The 24,681-nt window shown below is 41.4% G+C and overlaps 1 pseudogene; it reads right to left on the bottom strand.

Annotated features, from left to right (window-relative positions):
* Positions 1-3,680: 3,680 nt before the first annotated feature.
* Positions 3,681-24,681, bottom strand: part of LOC132620099 (uncharacterized) — a 30,209-nt pseudogene continuing 9,208 nt past the window's right edge.

Genomic DNA, 24,681 nt, shown 5'->3' with positions numbered 1-24,681 from the left:
AGGATGCATAGAACTCCCGCACAATATGCGGAGCATATTCTCCCGGCTCATGAGTGAATGCATCTAATTTGTATCCTTTGATGGTATCATCCAGCTGTGGGTGAGCTGAAATACCCTCGAAAATCAGCCGTCGTTCTTCAAATATTTTCCTCGACGGCTGCCCACCATTCTCAGACCCGGCCATCCCTTGGTCATACAACTCCTTTGACCCCTTTACCGAGAACCGCAACTTCTCTTCATCCAACTGTTTGGTCCTTACGACCAGCTTGCGACCCTTAGGCGGCGTTCCATCAACCGGATCACTGCCCTCACTCAACCCTGCAGAGTCACTCTCTGGTGGAGTTTGGGTGGTAGCTCCCCTACTTGATGCTTCCACGTCGAAATCCCCCTCTTCAGACTGGGAGGCTTCCGACGTAGATTTGGACGGGGTCATAGGAGAAGGCTGTGATGTGGTTGCCACTTTGTCTTGGGTGGGGGCCCTCCTGACTTTTGGTAGTGGCATCACCTCGGCGTACTCGGATCCTGATTGTTCCCCCTCCGAATTGGAAGGTTCATCCATCAATCTTGAATCCGAGCGCGCTTTCCTTTTCTTGCCCGTGCCTGGGGCCCCCGTTTTGCTTGTTTTCCTTTTCTGACCCATTCCTGCAAAAGACACCACATATTAGTTACCATGGAACATCCAACCAAAAATAAGATAGTTTGACTGTGCACAACATATATGTTCTGTCTGTGGTCGTAAACCCAAAAGACGGACCGTAAACTGGTTTACGGTCCGTAAAGTACGATCGTAAACTGAGCATTTGTAGTGGATAAAATTCTGTCCCAATCTAAAAGCTTAAATACGGACCGTAAACTGAAATACGGTCCGTAAAGTTAGATCGTAAACTGGGATTCCTTTTGGATACCATTCTGTCCACTCGAAGATGCTTAAATACGGACCGTAAAGTGAATTACGGTTCGTAAAGTGCAGTCGTAATTCGTACCACAGACATATATATATGTTGATTCCAAATTCCATTCCACATCTTGGTCTCACATTGTGTTCGGGGATTTGGGTTACTCAGACTTCACCCATTTTCTACCAATTTTGAGTAATTCCCACAAGAGTTAAGCTATTGGTGGGCAGACCAAAACTTCAAATATTGAAATTTAAAGTATGGAATGCCCTCCAACCCATTTGGGTGTGATTAACAATTACCCACGAGTATTAAAAAAGATTAAACACCTCTACCCCCTCACAAGATCATTAACCAAGGGAATTAAGCACTTAATTTCACAAACCCAGTCTAAACAATCACTTACCACCAAGTTCAAGTTCACAGATATAAAAGAAGGATGGGGAGCATGAGTCATACCTTTCAATGATGAATCAGACCACTAGAAGCACAGATTTTTAGAGCACCACTGCAATCACACACGAAATTAAACCTAGGGAAGAGGGAGATTTCGAATTCTTGGTGAGATGGAATTGTTGGTGGGCTGGGTTTTGATTTTGGGTGGAGTTTGCGTATTTATGGTGGGTAGGGAGATGGAAGGTGATGGTTTAATGGTGGGTAGTCGTGGGGATGGAAGAAAATGGAAAAGAAGACGTGAAGATGGAGGGAGATCGTGGTGTATTGATTTGTGAAAGGAGAAATAATGGAGGGAAGTCGATTAGAGTGGTTGGTTCATCTGCCCTGGTTTAAATCGTGGGGGTTTTATTTAAATTGCTGCGTTATATTTTTTTTTGTTCTAAATACGGTCCGTAATTTGATTTACGGCCCGTATTTAGAGATGTTATATCGGGCAGTACACTGTATTGTCTCTTATTAGTTTACGTTCAGGTTTACGGACCGTATTGTGAAATACGGTCCGTCCTACGTGGTCGTAAACCAGCATGTTACATTACAGTGCTCACTGTTTTGCAGCATTGTTAAATACGCCCTGTGGTACGAGCCGTATTGTGAAATACGGTCCGTATACTTCAGGCGTCTTTTTTAATGTTGCAGAACAGTGTCTGACAACTGAACTTACCTGCATCTCAGCAGAATGTTTCTGTCATATATTCCTGCACCAAAACAACCATTACCCTATATGTACGAAGAACAACAAAGAAAAATAAACATTACACTTGGGTTGCCTCCCAAGAAGCGCTTGATTTAACGTCGCGGCACGACGGTGGTGACCAATCAATCCTTATCTTGGTACACCAGATCATTGTTCGTTCCGAGGTCTTTCAACCTGTAGCGATCAACAACCCTCTACTTCGAAACCATTCCGTGGTAGTGCTTCAATCTCCGCCCATTCACCTTAAATGTCCGAGTACCATCTCTGGACTTCAATTCAACCGCGCCATGGGGTGAGGCACCTACCACCTCAAACGGACCAGACCACCTGGATTTAAGCTTACCCGGTAGCAACTTCAGCCGAGAGTTAAACAGTAATACAGAGTCGCCCTTGTAGAACTCTTGCTTCAGAATCTTCTTGTCATGGTATTGCTTCATCCTTTCTTTATAGAGGGCTGCACTCTCATACGCCTGGTACCGAAATTCATCCATCTCATTTAATTGGAACAACCGCAGCTTGGTTGCTTCCTCCAAGTCCATGTTCAGCTTCTTCAGCGCCCACATAGCTTTGTGTTCAAGTTCAACCGGCAAGTGACAAGTTTTCCCGAATACAAGCTTGAAGGGAGAAGTCCCAATTGGAGTCTTGAAAGCAGTCCGGTATGCCCATAGAGCATCATCGAGCTTGCGGGCCCAATCAGTTCTATTGGCATTCACTGTCTTTGCTAGAATACTTTTGATCTCCCTATTGGACACTTCAACCTGTCCACTTGTCTGAGGGTGATAAGGCGTTGCCACCCTATGCTTTACACCATATTTCTCCATCAGTCCCGCGAACGCTTTATTGCAAAAGTGGGATCCACCATCGCTGATTATCGCCCTCGGAGTACCAAAACGAGTAAATATGTTCTTCTTAAGGAACCCCATAACACTCTTGTCCTCATTATTGGGTAAAGCCACCGCTTCTACCCATTTTGACACATAATCCACAGCTACCAAGATGTATTTCATTCCACCAGAACTAACAAAAGGTCCCATAAAGTCAATCCCCAAAACATCAAACACTTCCACCTCCATAACAAAATTCATAGGCATCTCTTGCCTTCTGCCGATATTCCCTTTCCTTTGACATTGATCACATGACCACACCAAAAGATTAGCATCATGAAAAATAGTCGGCCAGTAATATCCGCACTCAAGTACCTTGGCTGCAGTCCGGTTTCCACTATGATGACCCCCAACAGGAGAGTCATGGCATGCCTTTAGAATTGCCATAACTTCACTTTCCGGAACACAACGCCGAATGATGTTATCAGCACATGTTCGGAACAAATAAGGCTCGTCCCAATAGTACTGCCGAGCATCCCGCAAGAATTTCTTCTTTTGATAAGTTTTGATATCATCGGGAACTATACCTGTCACCAAATAATTGGCAATATCGGCATACCAAGGTGCTACCTACATCGACACTGCCAACAACCTTTCATCTGGAAAAGCATCATCGATATCAAGTTCATCAGAAGGTCTCCCAGCTTCTTCAAGCCGAGAGAGATGGTCAGCCACCTGGTTTTCAGTACCCTTTCGGTCTTTTACCTCGAAATCAAACTCTTGCAGCAATAGCACCCATCTGATCAGTCGTGCCTTTGCTTCCTTCTTTGCCATGAGGTATCTCAAGCCTGCATGATCAGTATAAACCACAACTTTGGACCCCAACAAGTAGGCCCGAAATATTTCGAAGGCAAACACAATGGCAAGCAACTCTTGCTCCGTCACTGTGTAATTCATCTGTGCAGCATTTAGCGTTCTGCTAGCATAATAGATCGGGTGCATAATTTTATTGTGCCTCTGCCCAAGCACTGCACCTATTGCAAAACCACTAGCATCACACATCAGTTCAAATGGTAGGGACCAGTCAGGAGCAACAATAATAGAAGCAGTACTGAGACGCTCTTTTAATTCCTCAAACGCCTTCTGGCACTTTTCATCAAACACAAATTTAGCCTCTTTTTCAAGAATCTTGCGCAAGGGATTTGCAACTTTAGAGAAATCTTTGATGAAGCGCCTGTAGAACCCAGCATGTCCCAAGAAACTTCGGACACCTTTGACTGAGATAGGTGGAGGAAGCTTTGAAATCACATCAATTTTTGCTTGATCGACCTCGATCCCCTTTTCAGAGATTTTCTGACCGAGGACGATTCCTTCCTTCACCATAAAATGGCATTTCTCCCAATTCAGCACCAGATTGGTCTCCTCACACTTTTTCAGCACTTGACCCAGATGGCCAAGATAATCTTCAAATGAGTCACCCACCACGAAAAAATCATCCATGAACACCTCCAAGAAAACCTCCACCATGTCGGAGAAAATTGACATCATGCACCTCTGAAAGGTGGCTGGTGCATTACACAACCCAAAAGGCATCCGGCTAAATGCAAATGTCCCATAAGGACAAGTGAAAGTGGTCTTCTCCTGATCTTCCAGAGCAATGTTTATCTGGTTGTAGCCCGAATACCCATCGAGGAAACAATAGTAAGAACGCCCTGCTAACCTGTCAAGAATCTGATCAATGAAGGGCATAGGAAAGTGGTCCTTGCAAGTGGCTGTATTGAGCTTGCAGTAATCCATGCAAACTCTCCATCCGGTGATAGTTCTGGTCGGGATCAACTCATTCTTGGCATTCGGCACAACAGTGATACCGCCCTTCTTAGGAACACATTGGACCGGGCTCACCCATTTACTATCAGCAATCGGGAAAACCACACCTGCATCTAGCCATTTGATGATCTCTTTCTTGACTACCTCTTGCATATTCTCGTTTAGTCTCCTCTGATTCTCTACATTGGGTTTGCTGCCCTCCTCCAACTGAATTTTGTGCTCACAGATTCTAGATGGGATACCTCGAATATCTGCTATGGTCCAACCAATAGCACGCCTATACTCCCTCAACACCTTCAAAAGCTGCATACTCTGCTCCTCAGTCAATAAGGCTGAAACAATCACCGGTAGTGTATTGTCGGGACCAAGGAACTCATATTTCAGGTGAGATGGGAGTTGCTTAAGTTCCAACATAGGCGGCTCAATGATTGAAGGCTTTGCTGGAGGAATTGTTCTATTCTCGAGATCGAGACTCAGCTTCTTTGGGTGGTATGTGTATGAGCCCAACCCAACAAGTGAATTTACTATCTCCTCATAACCTTCCATGTCTTCAGCATCGAAATTCATCAAAATACCAGCCAAAGCCTCACCCAAACTCTCTTCTTCCATTTTGAACTCCACTGCTTCATCAACAACATCGACTGAATCAATTACCGAGATACTCTCGTAAGAACTTGGTAACTTCATCCCTTTGCTAGCCTGGAAGGTCACTTCTTCATTGTTGACTCGAAACTTTATTTCATTTTTCTCAGAATCAATCAGCGCCCTCCCTGTAGCAAGGAAAGGTCTCCCTAAAATGATAGGAATGTCTCGATCAACAGCGCAGTCAAGAATCACAAAATCAGCGGGCAACAAAAATTCCCCAACCCGCACAATCATATCATCAACCACCCAAACAGGTCTTTTGATAGACCTATCAGCCATCTGCAACCTTATCGTAATCGGTCTTGGCATCCCCAAACCTGATTGTTCATATATAGCAAGAGGCATCAAATTTATACTCGCCCCATTATCACACAAAGCGCGAGCAAAATCGTGGTGCCCAATAGAATAAGGAATGGTGAACGCCCCAGGATCTCCTTTTTTCTGCACAGTTGTAGTTGAAATGATGGAACTCACAGTGTGAGTCAAACTCACGGTGTCATGCTGCACCATTTTCTTCTTGGTCAGCAACTCCTTCAGATATTTTGCAAAACCGGGCATCTCCTTGACAGCTTCCAAGAAGGGAAAATTCAGAGATAACTGCTTCAGCTGATCATAAAACTTCTCAAACTTAGCATCTTCATTCTTCTTTACCAACCTCTGAGGAAAATGAGGTTTAGATTTGAAGAGCTGTGTCAAAGGGCGAAGAGCCCCTTTTACAGCCTGCTTACTAGTGTCATCAGCTTCTCTCCCCATCTCTGGCATATCAGCAACCTTCTTGTCAGCAGGGATCTCATCAGCAATAATAGGTGCGTCAGACTACACCTCATTCTCTTCATCTATCGGCTCAAGATCAATCACCTCTTCAGGAGCTCCCTGTATTGTTTTTCCACTTCTACTAGTAATGGCAAACACATTTTTTAAACTGCCTCCCCCATTCTTCGGATTTAGGATGGTGTCACTTGGAAGTCCTCCCTTTTTAGGAGGGTGCTACTATCTAGAAATATCCCTCATCTGCGACTCAAGCTTCTGAATAGCCGCTGTATGAGAACCCACTGTTTTTGTCAACCCAGATAAAGTCCTCTCAGACTTCGATTGATTTGCCAGAATCTTCTCAAGCATTGCTTCAACTTTCGAACTACCCTGCTCTGATGATTGCCCTTTCGGTGGTATATAAGGGTTGGAACTATTGTTCCCAAACTTGTTGTTGTTGTTGTAGCTCCCTTGGTTCGCACCACCATAGTTATTGTTGTAGTTCCCAGAGTTGTTGTAAGCACCTTGACCTTGCTGAGGTCTCCATTGATTCTGATTCTGATAGCCACCCTGGTAATTCTGCCTTTGATAACCCCCTTGAGAGTTATTAACATAGTTAGCATATTCAACCTGCATAGGTGGCCCATCCAGGAACGGACCATCTGGAGCATGGTACATCCCTTTTGGCAAAACTGCATCTTCCTCACAAACATTTACCTTCTTGATTTGAGACTCATCAAACTTCTTTATCAGCAAGGAAATATTTGTTGCAAGTTCTGCCAATGTTTGCTGGGTGTCCTGATTCTCCTTCACTATATTCTGGAGCATAGCACTACCATACGGTACCACATCAGCATTGTTCGAGTGTCAAGCCTGATTATGAGTTGTCAGCTTGTTAAGTATTATGGTCACTCGTCGGAAGGTCTTGTTCATAAAACACCCATCAGCTGCATTGTTAGCTACTGACTGTGTCACTGGATCTAACCCTCGGTAGAACTTCTCCAACAATATATTTTCCGGAACACCATGATTTGGGATCTTCTGCAGATATTCTTTGAACCTCTCCCAGGCTTCATATAGTTGTTCCCCCGATCGCTACTTGAATTCATATATCTTGTCTCGAATCTCAGCCTTCTTACTAGGAGGATACCACTTTTTAAGAAAAACAGTGACCATCTCTGCCCATGAAGTAATTGAATTTCGGGGCAGCTTCTCGAACCATGTTCTTGCCTCTCCAGCTAAGGAATACTTCAATAGTCTCAACCGAATCGCATCTTGAGGAACATTGTTCTGGACGTGATTAGCACACACATCCACAAAATTCTGCAAATGACGTTGAGGGTCATTCTCGGTAGAATTCCGAAAGTACCCCTCAAGTTTCAGCAGCTGGTAAAGAGATGAGTCAATTTTCACAGTAGCTACTCCAACTCGAGGTTGAACAATGGCAGATGCATAGTCCTCCTCTTGAACCAGTTCAGCAAAAATATTCTCATCATCAGATTCATCCGTTTGGTTGTTCAACTGATTCACCTGATTACCCGCACGCTGATTTTGCTGATTTTGATTCATATCCACCTGGTTTACATAAAGTAGCAAACAAGGTGTGATGGAATAAGCAAAAGACTTTAATTAAAGCAAACACTAGTTAGTAATTTCAAAACCGTATTCCTCGGCAACGGCGCCAAAATTTGATACGCTCAAATTACACCTATAAATGGTATAACGCGGACGTTGTCAAATATAGTAACCCAACAAGGTTGGGGTCGAATCCCACAGGGAATATGGTGTGAAAAGGGTACTAAAGTCGTAGATGCTAAGTTCTAAGTCTAATGTCTTAATTCGATAATTTGTGTAAAAGTTGGTTTTTCTATGACTAGTTGCTAAATTATTGCTTTGGTGAATATTTATGGTAAAAGAAACTAAGGTTGTGTCCCCGTCAGATAGAGTGTATGATCATGGGTATTGATCTTGATATACTTGTAATGGATCATTATATGAATGCACTTAATCTCTATGTGAATCTCTACTATTTCCCAATAAATAAAGATTATATCTTTCTATGATTTTCCCAAATATAAGAAAGTGATTATGAAGAACGATTAATCATGCCAAGTAAATTTCTCCTATTCCTAAGTGAATTTATTAAACAAAGTTTACAGCTTTGAATTCTTGTTAATTATTCTTACCAACCCTAATTATTTTTTCAAATAAATTTAGGGTTTATGGCTTTAATCAATGTTTGCAACCATTAATTATGAATGGAGAATGAAGAATAATTAAACCCTAATACTCCATTATTTGTATATCAATCACAAACCCAATAAGAAAACACCCATCATTGGGTTCACAACCCTAGTAAGGGAATTTAGCTATTCATGACCAAGAACAAGAAATAGAAAATTGAAGAATTCATAATTGCTTACTTTGAAAGAAAAGATGAATTGATAATATTTGAATTGATGTTTGAATCTTCAAAAACTAGAGAGTATTTGATGTTCTAAGTCAAGAGACAAAACAAATATAATAACTGATGTCTATTAAAAACCCTACAAAGGCTATTTATAGGTTTTGGAATTACAGAAGTTTAAGATTTGCACTTTAGTCCCGTCATGACGAAATACGGTCCGTAAATCACTTTACGGACCGTAAAATTGGTTTACGCCCAAGTTGGTTGCTCAGTTGTGTGCAACTTCCCCTTTTGAAATACGGACCGTAAACTAGTTTACGGTCCGTAAACTGCATGGTCGTAATTCAACATCCAATACTTCGACTTTCTGCTAGATTCTCAACTGGTTAAATACGTGATGGAATACGGACCGTAAACTGAAATACGGTCCGTAAACCTAGCTCGTAAACCACCATCTTCTCAGCTTGACTTTCTGGTTCTGTTATCCTTAAACACGACCATGGAATACGGCCCGTATTGTAGAATACGGACCGTAAACTTCAATTTACGACCTGGTTCTGCACTTCAACTGTGATTGTGCCGAATCTGTTCCTTTACCTGAAAAACACTAAAAACCACGTAAAATCACATAGGCTTGCTTAAAAACAAGTAAAACTTAGAGTCAAAAATCATCGATTGTGGCGTAAAACCACGCCACATCATTGTACACACAAACTGTGTCCAGTCTGTGATCGTAAACTTAAAAGACGGACCGTAAACTGAAATACGGTCCGTAAACTGAGATCGTGGACTCCTCCTTTCTTGGTGACCTTTCTGTCCATCAGTTAAATGATTAATGATGGACCATAAATTGAAATACGGTCCGTAAAGTGGGATCGTTTTTCGCATCTTTCAGTCACAGACATAGAACATGTTTTGGTTGCTGAATTGCACTACACATCCTAGTTTCACATTGTTTTGGGGATTAGGTTACTCAGACTTCACCCAATTTTCTACCAAATTCTCATTAATCTCTCATGAGTCATACTATTGGTAGGCAGACAAAACCTCAAATTTTGAATTCCAAGTTGTGGAATTCCCTCCAACCTATTTGGGTCTTATTAACAAACTTCCCAAGGGAATGTAAAGATTTAAACATTGTTATCCCCACACAAGATCATTAACCAAGATAAGCAAACACTTAATTGCATAAAACCCTAGTCTAATCAACACTTACCAACAAGTTCATACTCAATGGAGTAAAACAGGAGTGGAGAGTGTCAATCATACCTTTAATGATGAACCAACAGATGACAACTTGAAGGACTTTGAGAGAACAACCAATTTAAACCTAGGGCAGAGAGATTTCGAATTTTTGTGAGAGAGGATGGATTTCAAAGAGTGGAATTATGTACTTAAGGAGTTTTGGATGTGGAATATGATGGGTTTTTAGTGGGAAGTCATGGGGGTGTTGATGGAAGGAGGTTCAATTATGTTTTTGAAGTGGTGGGTTTGTGAAGTGGTGGGAAATAAACAACAAACAGTTCCTCTCTCTGCCCACGATTTAAATGACTAAACCCCTCTTTTCACTTTTTTTTTAACGAAACACGGTTCGTAAAGTGATTTACGGCCCGTATTTAGAGCTATTTCTTTGGGCAGTGCACTGTATTATGCCATGAAGGATTATGACCAGATTTACGGGCCATATTTTGAAATACGACCCCGTATTCCATGGTCGTAATTTTTCATGTTACAAGACAGTGCTACTATTTTGTGCCATTGTTAAATACGCCCTGGTTTACGACCCATATTGTGAAATACGGTCCGTAAACTCCAGGAATATTTTTCAATGTTGCAAAATAGTCTCTCTACTTTCTTAACTTACCTGCTATTCATTAATATTTTCTGCAATGTGTTCCTGCACCAAAACAAACGTTAACCCATCTGCAAAAAAAAAAGAAATAGAAAATAACCATTATACTTGGGTTTCCTCCCAAGAAGCGCTTGAGTTAATGTCGCGGCATGACGGTGGTACCCATTCACTCCTTATCAGTGAACACCGGGTCAGCGTTCGTTCCGAGGTGCTTCAACCGATATCGGTCAACAATTCTATCTCCCGAAACCATCCCGTGATAGTGCTTCACCCTCTACCCATTCACCTTAAATGTCCGAGTTCCATCTTCGGACTTCAGCTCAATCGCCCCATGAGGTGAAACACCTACCACCTCAAACGGACTAGACCACCCTGACTTTAGTTTTCCCGGTAGCAACTTCAACCAAGAGTTAAACAGATAAACAGGATCACACTTGTAGAATTCTCGCTTCAGGATTTTCTTGTCATGATATTGCTTCATCCTCTCTTTATATAGTATTGCACTCTCATATGCCTGGTACAGAAACTCATCCATCTTATTGAGTTGAAACAACCTGATCTTAGTCTCCTCTTCCCAATCCATATTCAACTTCTTCAAAGCCCACATAGCCTTGTGTTCAAGTTCAACCGGCAAGTGACAAGCTTTTCCAAACACGAGCTTGAAGGGTGAAGTCCCAATCGGAGTCTTGAAGGCAGTGCAGTATGCCCATAGAGCATCATCGACTTTGCGGGCTCCATCAGTCCTATTTGCATTCACCGTTTTAGCTAGAATACTCTTGATCTCACGATTGGATACTTCAACTTGGTCACTTGTCTGAGGATGATAAGGTGTTTCCACCGTGTGTTTTACACCATATTTCTTCATAAATCCCGCGAAAGCTCTATTGCAAAAGTGGGAATGACCATCACTGATAATAGCCCTCGGGGAACCAAAATGAGTAAATATGTTCTTCTTGAGGAACCCCATGACACTCTTGGCCTCATTCTTAGGTAAAGCCACCGCTTCTACCCATTTCGACACATAGTCCACAGCCACTAAGATATATTTCATTCCACCAGAACTCACAAAGGGTCCCATAAAGTCAATCCCCCAGACGTCGAACACTAATACCTCCATCACAAAATTTATAGGCATCTCTTGCCTTCTGCCTATATTCCCTTGCCTCTGACATTGATCACAAGACCGCACCAAGAGATTTGCATCATGAAAGAGAGTCGGCCAGAAATAACCGCATTCAAGAACCTTAGCAGCAGTCCAGTTACCACTATGATGACCCCCAACAGGACAGTTATGGCACGCCTTTAAAATCACCATCACTTCACTTTCAGGAACACAACGCCGAATGATGTTGTCAGAGCATGTTCGGAATAAATACGGCTCATCCCAATAGTATTGCCAATAATCCCGCAAGAACTTCTTCTTTTGGTAGGCTTTGATATCTTCTGGAACTATGCCTGTCACTAATAATTAGCAATGTCAGCATACCACGGCGCCACTTCCATTGACACAGCCAACACCCTCTCATCTGGAAACGCATCATCTATCTCTAGCTCATCAGAAGGTCTCCCAGCTTCTTCAAGCCGAGAAAGATGATCTGTAACCTGATTCTCAGTGCCCTTGCATCTCCTTCACCTCAAAATCAAACTCTTGCACCAATAGCACCCATCAGATCAATCGTGGCTTTGCTTCCTTCTTCGCCATAAGGTATCTTAATGCTGCATGATCATTGTATACTATGACTTTGGATCCCAACAAATAGGCCCGAAACTTCTCAAAAGCAAAAACTATGGCAAGAAGCTCTTGCTCCGTCACCATGTAGTTCATCTGGGCGACATTCAGTGTTCTGCTTGCATAATAGATCGGGTGCATAATTTTATTATGCCTCTGGCCAAGAACAGCACCTATCGCGAACCCACTAGCATCATACATCAGTTCAAAGGGCAAAGACCAATCAGGAGCAACAATAATGGGAGCAGTAGTGAGGCGCTCCTTTAACTCATCAAACGCCTTCCGACACTTATCATCAAACACAAACTTAGCCTCTTTTTCAAGAAACTTGCACATCGGGTTAGCAATCTTGGAGTATCCTTGATGAAGCGCCTGTAGAACCCTGCATGTCCCAAGAAACTTCGGACACCTTTGACTGAGATAGGTGGAGGAAGTTTTGCAATCACATCTATCTTCGCTTGATCGACCTCAATTCCCTTTTCAGATATTTTGTGACCGAGGACGATCCTTTCCTTCATCATAAAGTTACACTTCTCCCAATTTAGCATGAGATTTGTCTTCTTACATCTTTTCAGCACTTGACCCAGATGGCCATGACAATCTTCAAACGAATCACCCATAACAGAGAAGTCATCCATGAACACTTCCAAGAAATCCTCTACCATGTCAGAGAAGATTGACATCATGCACCTCTGAAAAATGGCTGGTGCATTACACAAACCAAAGGGCATCCGGCTGAATGCAAACGTCCCATAAGGACAAGTAAAAGTAGTCTTCTCTTGATCTTCTAAAGCAATGTTGATCTGATTGTAGCCCGTATAACCATCAAGGAAGCAATAGTAGGAACGCTCCGCTAGCCGATCAAGCATTTGATCAATAAAAGGCATAGGGAAATGGTCCTTGCATGTGGCAGTGTTGAGCTTGCGATAGTCCATGCAAACTCTCCATCCGGTGATAGTTTTTGTTAGGATCAGCTCATTCTTTGCATTCGTTACAACTGTGATGCCGCCCTTCTTAGGAACACATTGGACTGGGCTCACCCATTTACTATCAACAATCGGGTAAATCACTCTCGCATCTAACCATTTGATGATCTCTTTCTTGAAAACCTCTTGCATATTCTCGTCCAGTCTCCTGTGATGCTCTACACTCGGCTTGATATCCTTCTCCAAGTGGAATTTATGCTCACAGATCCCAGATGGAATACCCCGAATATCTGCTATGGTCCAACCAATAGCACGCTTATATTCACGCAATACCTCCAAAAGCTGTAGAATTTGCTCCTCAGTCAGTAGGGCTGCAACAATCACTGACAATGTATTGTTCGGACCAAGGAACTCATACTTCAGATGTGATGCGAGCTGCTTAAGCTCCAACTTAGGTAGCTCAATGATCGAAGGCTTTGCTAGAGGAGTTGTTCTATTTTTCAGATCAAGATTTAGCTTCTTCGGGTGGTAAGAATATGAACCCAAGCCAACAAGTGAATTAACTGTCTCCACATAACCTTCCATGTCTTCAGCATCAAATTTCACAAGAATACTGGCTAGAGCTTCACCCAAACTTTCTTCTTCCATCTTGAACTCCACTGCTTCATCAACAACATCAAACGAATCAATTACCGAAATGCTCTCGTAAGCACTTGGTAACTTCATTCCCTTCCTAGCCTGAAAAGTAACTTCTGCATCGTTGACCCAGAACTTGATTTCATTTTTCTCCGAATCCATCAGAGCTCTCCCTCTAGCAAGGAAGGGTCTCCCTAGAATAATAGGAATGTCCCAATCAACAGCACAGTCAAGAATCACAAAATCAGGGGGGCAACATAAAGTCACCAACCTGCACCAGTACATCATCAACCACCCCAACAGGTCTTTTGATAGACCTATCAGCCATTTGTAACCTCATAGTAGTCGGCCTTGGCATCCCCAAACCTGATTGTTTGTATATAGCAAGTAGCATCAGATTAATACTCGCCCCATTATCACACAAAGCTCGAGCAAAATCATGGTGCCCAACAGAACAAGGAATGGTGAACGCCCCGGGATCTCTCTTTTTCGGAACAGTAGTAGTTGAGATGATGGAACTCACAGTGTGAGTCAAACCCACGGTTTCATGTTGAACCATTTTCTTCTTGGGCAGCAGGTCCTTCAAATAATTAGCAAAACCGGGCATCTCCTTGACAGCTTCCAAGAAGGGAAAATTTAGAGATAATTCTTTCAACTGATCATAAAACTTCTCGAACTTATCATCTTCCTTCTTCTTTACCAACCTCTGAGGAAAGGGAGGTTTAGACTTGAAAAGCTGAGTCAAAGGGCGGAGAGCTCCTTTTACAGTCTGCTTGCTCGTGTTATCAGCCTCCTTCATAATCTCTGGAATATCAGCAACCTTCTTGTCAATAGGATTCTCATCAACAATAATTGGTGCTTTAGACTGCACCTCTTCCTCTTCATCTATCGGCTCAAGATCAACAACCTTCTTATCAGCCCCTTGGAGTATTTTACCACTCCTAGTAGTGATGGCAAACACACGGTCTACACCGTATCACGACCTAACCCCGTGGGCCATGACTAGTGCCCGACCTGGACACCCGTATACCTGTCTAATATAGTCATACAGAATCGAAGAACAATATGGAAACTTTCAAAAGAACTCTAAAGGTTCATAACGTCATCATATATATATATATATCCAGATAACCTTTCTCCTGAGGAGTCACAACTGATCAAGACATAATATGATACGCAAGCCGGCAAGGCTTCCAATACAGACGAACATATCCATAGCACATCGTGTAGACACAGCTGAACAAAACTTACACACAACCCACACATATGTCTACAGACCTCTAAGAGTATTAACAGTGAAATATGACGGGACAGGGCCCCGTTGTACCCCTGGATAAACATATACATCATTAGATCTGTACCCAAAGTCTAGGCTCCGGAATAACAGAGCTCTCCAAGACAGCTGAGTGGAAGTCCTATGCTGAAGGATCACCAAACCGACTATTTGTACCTGCGGGCATGAAACGCAGCCCCCCCCCCCCCCCCCCGAAGAAAGGGAGTCAGTACGAGATATGTACTGAGTATGTAAAGCATGAAATACAGTAAAGAGGATCATAACTGAAATAGGGAGTACAGGAGACAATGATAACATCCAGAATACCAAAACACTTGCCTTTTGAAACATAAATTATGCATATCAATATCATATATCATACCCGGCCCATTATGGGGCTCGGTGACATAATCATATCATCATATATATATATATAATGTGTCCCGGCCCTCTAGTGAGGGACTCGGTGAATAAAGTCATCCTTGGCGCCATAATCACATCACCATATCATATATATATATATATATATATATATATATATATATATATATATATATATATATATATATATATATATATAACGTGTCCCGGCCCTCTAGTGAGGGACTCGGTGAATAATGTAGTGAAACTGTGCACGAAAACGTGTCCTGGCCCGGGACTCAGTGAAAGATATATTGAGGCATGCACGAGCAGAGTAGTGAGAAACCATATGCAAGTTAAAACACATCTGAGACTCGATAGAATAATCAAAACGAGCTATCATTGAAAATCAAGGCAATAGTCATATTAAGTACCTTTCGAATATCACTATGGATTATATCAAAATAGAACTTTTGGAATCATATACACATATCAAGACATAATGAAATAGCTTCCGGGAGTCAAGGACATTAGCCATCCTAGTGGCTCTAAGAATAGGAGCTTCTTTGAAATCATACATATACGTCGTCTGTTTGTTTCATAAAGATCATGCCAAAAAGAAGGAAGGGTTAGCTTTATATACCTTGTCCGCTTCTTAAGCTAATCCAAACTTAAGTCTCGGGCTTCCCAAGATCTACAACAACGTCAGTAGATACCGAACATTAGCTATAGGTACTTATGAATCCAACCCTAAGCTAGCACGTCATTTATAGAAATTTGGACAGCATTTCCTTTAGGAATACAACAAACCCCGAGAATTCAACTCGGCCAAATCATCAACAACAATACTAATAACCATATCAACAACATCAACAATTAATCCCATCGATCTAGCCCCTCAACAATATAAAATAATTTCAATAATTCAAACAATAATGCGACGAGCGGCAAGCTCGGCTTGTCAATTAACCAATAGTTTTAAGCCCCATCTTCATTCCGAAATTTCTCAACAATATTATCAATAACAACAACACCTCCAGGTTATTCAATTAATTTCCAGTCATATAATTTCATAAGGACGACCTCCCAAAATAGTCCACCGAACTACAACACCAACTTATCCGATCTCCCATATAATTTTCGTATTTCTTTCATCTAGCAATGTAGATACGACTTGGATAAATCAAATACATCTAGGAGAGAGGATTTCTTTCCTTATATGCCAAGATTTAATCTTCTTACACCTTACTTCATTACGAAGAAAGCCCGGAGTCAACAACACGATAAAACATAAACGAGATTGAAGTGGTGAGCAAAGTCCGTACAAAATTAAATCATGTTGCTGCACATCTACTCGACGTTGCTGCACATTTTTGCTTCGTCAAACTAAGTTTTTTCCAAAGTGAAATGTTACAAGAGATGATTGCAAATGGAGAAATGGTTAACTTCCTAGATTCTGCTCGTCCAAAGTGAAATACATAAAGAGAAATAGTAGCTCAATGTCGGGCCTTAATAAATGAATGTATCCCAAAGTAAAATAATAGGTGTAGGCTATTTAGTGGACAGTGCGGTCCACCACCTTTCCTTTACTTTAAATAACTAATGTTGACACCCAATTTTGGCCCTCTATATTTAAAAATTAACTTCTTTAGGTTTCCTAGTCATTAAATAGCACAAAATACTATTTTTATACATTTTTTTAACTTTAATATAATTTATTGATGATTGTCCTTAGTTTTAAATAATAGGAATTTTTATCAATTTATTTTCATTTTAAATAATTATTTTGTTACAGTCGTTTGTAAATAAAAAACATGCTAATACAGTTTTACTTCAATTAATTAGCAGGTCTCCTTAATTCAAATCACATTTTTTACTTTATTCACGAAATTACCTTAAATATATTTTTATACTTTATTATTTTAGTTACAGTCTATTATTACATGGAAGTCGGAGGAACTAATTTTAAACACAGATAAGATTTAGCACATGGTTTTGTGAAGCCCATGGTTTTGGGAAGCCATGGTTTTGTGAAGCCCATGGTTTTGGCACATGGGTTTGGATAAAAAGTGGTTTACCTTTGCCTATATAAAGGGGGACTTCTCCTCCCATTTTTCTCACCACTTCACACTACCTCACATATTTTTTTTTCTTCTCTCTACACTCTTCATAAGAAGACTAGCAAGGCTAGCATCTTCTTTCTCTCTTTATATTTTTGTTTCTCTCTTCTTTTTCATACATTGTCTTTATATTTTTTATATACATAACATACATTGTCTTTATATTTATTCATGCATCTGTGTTAACATTTATTCATGTATTTTGTCTTTACATTTATTCATACATTTATCTTTACATTTATTCTTGCATTTGTCTTTATATTTAGTCATGCATTTCTCTTTATATTTAGTCATGCATTTGTCTCTACACTTATTCATGTATTTCCTTTACATTCATTCATGCATTTTATTTATATTTATTCATACATCGTCTCTACATTTTCTTCATATATTTTCTCTACATTTTTCATACATCTTTTTCCACTTTAACCCACATTTTTTCCTTTACATATTTTACATCTCTATATTCTTTTATATATTTTATACCATACATTATATACATATACATGTACATACTTTACCTAACTGCTAAGTGAAAAAGGGAGAAACTTTTCATTAAAGACAATGCACTTTATTGTCTCTACATTATCCTTATATTTTTCATACATTATCTTTATATTTTTGTTATGTTTTCTCTACAATTTTTATTTTATTTTTTATACATATATACATTTTCAAGCATTTTCTTTTACATTTTTTGTACCACCACACTACATGCCTATTTTATTTTTCTTTACACATTTTTGCTCTTTACATTTTCTCTACATCATATTTACATTTACATATATTTTCATTTTTATATTCATATATTTCCTTTATATACATCATTTACATATACACTTTTACACTACATCCTAAGGTCAAATCAAAGTTTCACCCTCACTTTTGTCAAATACCCTTTTTAAGACTTTATGTCACATCCTTTACTTATTGACTTTTCAAATTATTTTAAATAATACATTTTTCTTTCATCTTGCAATTTATTACAAATACTACACTTTTGGCCGATGAAGAAATTTCCGTCGATTTCCAAGGCCTCCCATGTACAAAAGACGGGCTTTTTTTATTTTAAGTTCATTCATTATTTCTTTAATTCATTCGATAGTTATTTATTCTCTTACTAACACTTTTACTAAGTGTTTATACAGGTACCCGGAGATACATCCCGAAGACGACATTCGGAAGGAATCCGAAGACTTCATCAAATCACTATATACTTTTATACTTACGAGGTACATTCTCTTTATACTCTTTTATATATTCTTTTTTACTATACATTCTTTATGAATACTTGATATAAATACATTTTTTATACACTATATATACTTAGTATATTATCACCTAGTGTAACTTTTCATGAAGTCATAACATTTTGAAAACATGTAATAATAATGACAAACGGATAGATAACCCCCCTCTAGTGTTCAGTTAAACTAAGTTTAAGGACTGTCTTCGGACAGGCTCTGAGGGATGCTCAATACCTTCCCCTCGGGATAAATAAAACCCTTATCTAGAATCTCATAGGTTTCGTGGACTAAAATGGAGTAGACACACAAATACATATAGGTTTCCTGATTTTCCTAAAAAATAAGGTGGCGACTCTAACCCTTTTTAAACCAGTCAGAATAGCCGGGAAGTTGCAAACTATCTTGGACCCGTTCAAAATAGGGCGTAACAACTAATATACACCAAAATGCCACTGATAACGTCCAAATCCACCCTATTAATTAGAATGGGCACGGTCGTATGCAAATATATTTTACCCAACTATGAGTCGGGGTCGATCCCACAGGGAATACAATGAAGAAATATACTCGATAAGTGTAACACCTGACTATTAGTTTATATTTCAAGAGGAAAGGAAATATAATAAAAGTTTGATTGTTGGTTGTTCATTAAAGACTGAGAATGATTATAGGATGTAAACAATTGGTAAACGGGACTAAGGTTGTGGTTCCAATGAAGAGTAATGCGTTTGGGTATCAATTCAACTTATTTATTTGCCTAGGTGCATTAAGCCAAAGGTTACGCGATTCTTGCCAAAAGTTTTCCAACCAAATCAGCAAATTTCATCCTAAGCTTTTCCAAGCCCTAGGATGTTTTATAAGAAAGCGCCCATGTAGCCTCAATTAGCTTTCCTATTCCTAGCTCAAGCTATTAGATGGATTTAATGACCCACATTGTTGCTATTAACTCTTTTCCTAACCTCTACTTTCTTTTCCAAGCAAAGTAATGGTATTAAGGCACAAGTAATGTTGTACACCATCACAAGACATTTATGCTTGAAGAGTTAATAGAAAACACCATTAGCATATAAATATAGTATGAATACGAAACCCAATCACATAACTAGCACATTGGATACCACAACCTTAGCTGAAAGATTAGCTACTAATATTCATTAAAAGTAAATCAATCAAGTAAAATGTATTCATAAAGCTTACAAAAGTGTTGTTGAAGAAGATGACAAAGCTAAAAGAAATCTCTTAAGTGCTTCAACACCCAACAGTAAATGACTTCACAAGAGTCTATGCCAAAAACTGCAGGTTAAAATAAACCAAAACCCTAGCAAATCTATTTATAGCATGTCCAAAACGGGAATAATTTCCAGACAAAATTGCCCCTGCGCATAGGGTGCGATTCGCACCTAGCGTCGCATGTTCGACCCGCGAATCGCGGATTTCACCAGACCATCGCAGGTGTCGCCTCTTCAGATAATTGTTGGGCACCATCCGTGACACAGTCCGCGATTCGCATGTTACACCTGTGACTCGCAGGTGGTGTCGCAGGTGGTGTCTCATGTGGTGTCCTCTTTGATCCTCTCTGTCAACAAGTGCTGCACCGTCCGCGATTCGCATGTTACACCTGCGACTCGCAGGTGGTGTCGCAGGTGGTGTCACCTGTGGTGTCTTCTTTGATCCTCTCTGTCAACAAGTGCTGCACCACCTGCGATTCGCGTGTGGTACCTGCGAATCGCAGGTCGTGCCATTGTTCAGTTCTGCTGGGTTTTTGCTTCATTTTGCTTCGTTTTGCTTCAAGTTGCTTCCGGCACATGTTATTCTACAAATTGACACAAAAACACGAGAAACGACATCAAAAGCACTTGGGGATTTGCAAAAGACTAAGTAATTGGCATCGAATGAGCCGTAATTTCACGACTCATCAACACCCCCAAACTTAAACTTTTGCTTGTCCTCAAGCATTTAAAACAGAACTACCATATATGCCAATTGCTAAGTACTACAATGATGTTCATGATCAGTCAAAACATAGTTGTTCAAAATACGAGTTCCCCTCCCTCTCGTTGCGAGACATGGTGCCTTTCCTTAATAGGCGAGCATTAACCAACTGATGCACTTGATGACACAATGTTATTCTGCCTTTTAAAAGAACCAGCTTCAAATGAGGCGTCAAGAAGTAATTCTTTCGTTGAGCTTAGTAATCCACATGCCCTCACAATAAGACCAAAGAAAGTCCCACACACACATAGTCATGAATAGCGACTGGGACAAAAGACGAGTAAGGAGAGAACCACTCACACTCAGAAAGTAAAATGTACAAGTACAAAAAATGTGGTGCCATAAGCTTGCCCTTTAAGTATTTCTCCACTAATATGAACACACTTTGTTCAAAATCAATTAGGACTTGCGGGTCATAGTTAAGGTTCGGGGTTAAGGTAGGGTGAAATTTGGGTAAGAGTGCCTTGACGTCTCCCTAAGCATTTTCGAATACGCTTCCTTCACTTAATCCGTTCCTTCTTCAGCATTTAAGCATTATCCGCCAATTCGCGCCTCCTATTGCCAATATCGTTATTTCTCCTCTAGTTTCCCCACTTATTCCTTATGTCACAACCATTATTCACACCCTTGCGTTCACTGCTAAACCTACGATTTATGCATACATATACACACCTTTCTTTACACAAATATTTACATATACAATTTTTTTTTTTTTTTAGCTACCACCCCCAAACTTATGCGTTTTAGCCTATTGTAGCGTGTTCGATTTGCTTAGGGAGATAGGGTGCTAAAAGGTGGATAAACAAGGGTAAAAGGAATGGGGCCTGTCACATGGTTGTAATGAAAGAAAGTAAAAACAAATTTACGGCTCAAAAATGGGTTAACTAGGATATCAATGCAATGGGTAGGAGTTTTTAGGTTTAGTGGCGGTCCAAGGAGAGCCTAATATCCTTTTTCAAACAAGTGTAGTTCAGTATTTCGCCTTGAGATACTTTCCGGGCAAGTTCTAGATCACAATTATGCACAAGACTTACAACAATGACCTTTCACACACATGGCACATGGATTACTTTGCTAACTTCTAACTACTCCTCAACCCATCATTCTAGATATGCAAAACATTTGTGTGTCACCAAATGAGTCATGTTAGTGTTATTCCCCATTTCTGAGTACATATGCAAGAATTTTGGGAGGGGTGTTGTCAAAATACGACGGAAAGGCGAAACAAGAAAAATTTATAAACTGATCAACCATCACTATTATACTTGGCAATGACAAAGTACAAGTGTACAAACTTAAACATGAGCTATCCTAAAACAATAAAAACAAACATATGCCGCATGAGCTGTCCTACCCCCAACAAAAGGAAGATGCAGTGTCCCCAATGCATCAAATGTAGTACAAGGGATGAGTAACTCACGATGGACGCCTGGCGTCCGATGGTGTCTGATCAGCAGGGAGGACCTCCAACGGAGGTACGATCAATGGGAGTGGTGCATCATCACCCTCCTGCCCGGGTGTTAGTATCTCAAGCCCCACAGACGGGGGCAATGGTGTATCAACTGGAGGAGCGGTGGATGAACTGGCCTCACCCGCCCTCGGGGGTCGAGATGCCACCCTGGATTTCCTGCTTGCCTCTAGGTGCTGCTGCATCGCCACATATGTGTCAATCTCATCCTCAGCGATACCAGCAGCCCGGGCGGAAGTACGTGCCTCCTCAACAACTGGGTCAACCTCCAGCTCCTCATCAAACTCTTCATCACTTTCATCCTCCACTTCTTCCTCTTCTTCCTCAGTGTCTTCTTCCTCCCCAGTTGGCTCCACCACTCCTTTTCCCGAAGGCATGGCAGGCGCTGTGGGCCCAGTGGGGCATAAGGAGGCACCGGAAGGTAGAATGGGTGCACTGAGCTCAATGTCGGGGACCTGTAATACTCGAATGTCCTCCTTAACCTTAGCTAGGTCCGCCCGAATGGCCGAAAGGCCGCCTACACTGCCCCCCTCAATCTGCTCCAACCGACGATCAATGCGGCGAACATGCTCCTTAATTTTGTCCTGCTCCGCCCTAATATGTGTGATTGCCTGAGTGTAGGGTGCCATGGCTGCCTCAATGGCCTCTTTCACAAAATTGGGAAGCCTCTCAACCAACCAATTAACTTTAGCATCTGCTGCCCGGAGTACTCGCATACCGTCGGTAGACACTCCACGGGCTGCTGTGGTGGATGGCGGAACCGTGTCAGTGGGAACTGAAGTGGAAGAACTTGGAGGGTCAGACCTCGGTACTTGAGGGGCAGTAGTGGGAGCTGTCTCCTCATCATCGGTGGCCAAGTCTTCAGGCTCAAGAATATGAGCATCAAGTGTTGTTCCCGAAGCTCTCGGCTCTGTGCTCACCCGCTTTCTCTTCCTAGTCCCCGGTTCTAATTTGGTGTAATCAATCATTTGATCAGCCGTTAAATTCCTGTCCACTCGAGGAATATCATGAACCTCTTTCCGGCGGCATAATGTAGTGATCAAACAAGGAAAAGGGAGTGATGTGTTCTTTTGAGTGGACCGATTCTTGATCTCGTCTCGGATAATTACCCCCACATCGACAAGGTACCCGGACATGAGTGAAGCAATGAGAATACACTTGGCAATAGGTATGTCAGTGCTATGCTTGGACGGACTCACCCGCGATGATACTAAGGATAACCAAAATTTGGCTTCGCGGTTGAAAGTGTTCTTCTCAATCGGGACAGATGGATCCAGCCATGGTGGAGTCCCTGTGGCAATCACTGAAGCTACCCACTCGCGTTTCTCCTCCGGGTTTTCCATCTTCAATTCATATTCAGAACTAACCGGAGGCCAACCTTCAACAGGGTCTGTTTCGCTGCGTTGCTCATATAAGATCGATGTTATGGTATCAGCAGCACAATCAATCTCCTTTCCCCGAACCGGAACCCAACAGAGGTGCTCCAAGTTTTTCTTTGGTGTGCGGCGTGTCCTCTTTGCATTTAATGTGGCCGCATAAGCTGCATAGAATTCCATTACCAGGGCCGGGCAGTATTCAGCAGGCTGCATGAAGTAGGTCCATCACAAGGCCTCAAGCTTGCGAATGATGCCCGGGCATTGATCTTGCAGCCCCTGTAGAGTGACCCTCTTTTCGACAATGAGGCCCCGGACTGGATTCCCCTCAGACTTAATTGTATTCCAAGTCTTATACAGCTCCCTGGATCCAGGCACGGTGAATCGTTGCTCCATTGCCTCTCTTCGCTGACCTCTAGTGACGGCATCCTCGGGCTCAGGAGAGGAAGCCCCATGTGTCCCCTCTTCAGACTGGGGGACGGGATCAGCCGGTGCCTTCTCTTTTCTCCTAGAGGTGGAGGTTTTTCGTGTTGCTCGTCTTCCTCCAATTTGAGGTTGATTTGATCGAACCATCCTGCACAACATACAAAAATATACCCATTATTTACTGGCATGTTTACAAAAACAAAACATTGAAAGATGGCACCACCCGCGAAACCTCACATGCGAGTCGCATGTTTTACCTGCGACTCGCGTATTGTGTCGCGGATGATGCCAGTAAACATGTTCTTTACTGTCAACACCTGCGACATAATGTGCGATTCGCATGTCAAACATGCGAATCGCGGATTATGCTCGCAGGTGAGACAGTTCCCTCTTTTCTTTTGTTTTTCTTTTTTTTTTTTTTTTTTTTTAAATTACGCAACACAGCTGCACACACACACAAGAACATATTTACGTAACTTTCTCCCTTAAGCGCATTGTCACCCCGTTGATGGTTGTTCCTCACAAACGACAATGACATTTTGTGACTCAGAAGGTATCACGGGTCCTATTTTACAGGTAATGATTTTGGGCGACTGATCATATTTCCACAACATTTAAACACTCACATAGTCTTTTAGGCATTTCGTCAAACACGTGGTGAGAGTGCGTCACTATTAGTTCTTACCACAAATGGGTACCCCAGAATTCCCTAGTCGCTATCTAATTTAGCATCAACAATCACTTCCTAGAAGGACTACACAAGCATGGGTACTCAAGACT

Source organism: Lycium barbarum, chromosome 11 (genome assembly GCF_019175385.1).
Source record: "Lycium barbarum isolate Lr01 chromosome 11, ASM1917538v2, whole genome shotgun sequence".
Lineage (NCBI taxonomy): Eukaryota > Viridiplantae > Streptophyta > Magnoliopsida > Solanales > Solanaceae > Lycium > Lycium barbarum.
This window is presented reverse-complemented; position numbering and strand designations above follow the sequence as displayed.